Source organism: Morone saxatilis, unplaced genomic scaffold, assembly GCF_004916995.1.
Source record: "Morone saxatilis isolate NCDOM2014 unplaced genomic scaffold, NCSU_SB_2.0 Contig17, whole genome shotgun sequence".
In the NCBI taxonomy this organism is placed as follows: Eukaryota; Metazoa; Chordata; class Actinopteri; family Moronidae; genus Morone; species Morone saxatilis.
In genome coordinates this window covers 15,983,055-15,984,045 of record NW_023339729.1, presented here as the reverse complement: position 1 = coordinate 15,984,045, position 991 = coordinate 15,983,055, and the positions used below count along the sequence as shown (strand labels likewise).

Below are 991 nucleotides of genomic sequence, written 5' to 3'. Positions count from 1 at the left end.
AAAAAAAAAAAAAAAACACGTTTACAGTTACTACTTACCAGAGAACTAAGGATTGTGGGAGACTCCAGGATGGATCGCGTCCATACTGGTAGTGAGTGGTTCTTTCTTCATCCAATCACGAGGACTTCACTGAAGCAGCAGCGTCCTGAGGGAGAGACAAACATAAAACAGGATTAATGAGACAGAGAAAGAGGGAGGGGCGAACAGAGAGAGACAGAGGACTGCAGGACACCAGAGGGACAAATAATAAAGATACATCAATTATTCACAACCTCGATCAAACATTAATACACAAGGTGTGTGTGTGTGTGTGTGTGTGTGTGTGTGTGTGTGTGTGAGTGAACATAAGGCTCATTTTGTATAGAGCTCATATTTCTTTCTTTGGTGCAGAGTCTTGCCAACCCTTCACTGACTGGAACCATCATAAACTTAATGCCACAGGAGACTTGTAAACTCCCCCTACTCTGCTTTCCAACAACCAACACACAAACACACAACATAATGCAGTCAAGACTTGTGGATAGTTCTCACCAACACACAACCTCTATGAGTAGCGGAGAGAAAGATAATAAGCATAGTTCGAATGGACCATAAAACTCCACTTATCCTGGCTGAGGGGCTGGAAAAACACCTGGAGTGATTTGGGGGAATAAAGTTGTAACAAATGAAAGAAATGTTATCCCATCAACATGGATCTTTTAGCTCAACTAACAGCTGACACTGACAACTGCAAAGAGATAATTCCAGATGATGTGTCATTATTTAGGCTCATTTTGAGAGTTAATCACTATCAGTTTCAAGGCACGAGTGCGCTGATGGTCGCAGGGACATTCTGACATCTTGTAAGTGCATGATGATCAGCTCATCGGGGTTTGGTGAAACAACAGTCAGTGTTATTGTTCCAGACACTCAAACTGGCAATACTGATTTTATTTTGTCTTCTTGTCTTTAAATGTGTTTTTGGGGCTTCCTTTTATTAGATAGGACAGCT

At 41.6% G+C, this 991-nt stretch overlaps 1 protein-coding gene across 1 annotated transcript in view; it reads right to left on the bottom strand.

Annotated features, from left to right (window-relative positions):
• LOC118327605 (amyloid-beta A4 precursor protein-binding family B member 2-like) overlaps nt 1-991 on the bottom strand; it is a 41,671-nt gene that overhangs the window by 29,929 nt on the left and 10,751 nt on the right. Inside the window, exon 2 of the mRNA XM_035661025.1 lies at nt 39-145. The gene's annotated coding sequence lies outside the window, so the exon portion shown is untranslated. The remainder of the gene's footprint in view (nt 1-38; nt 146-991) is intronic.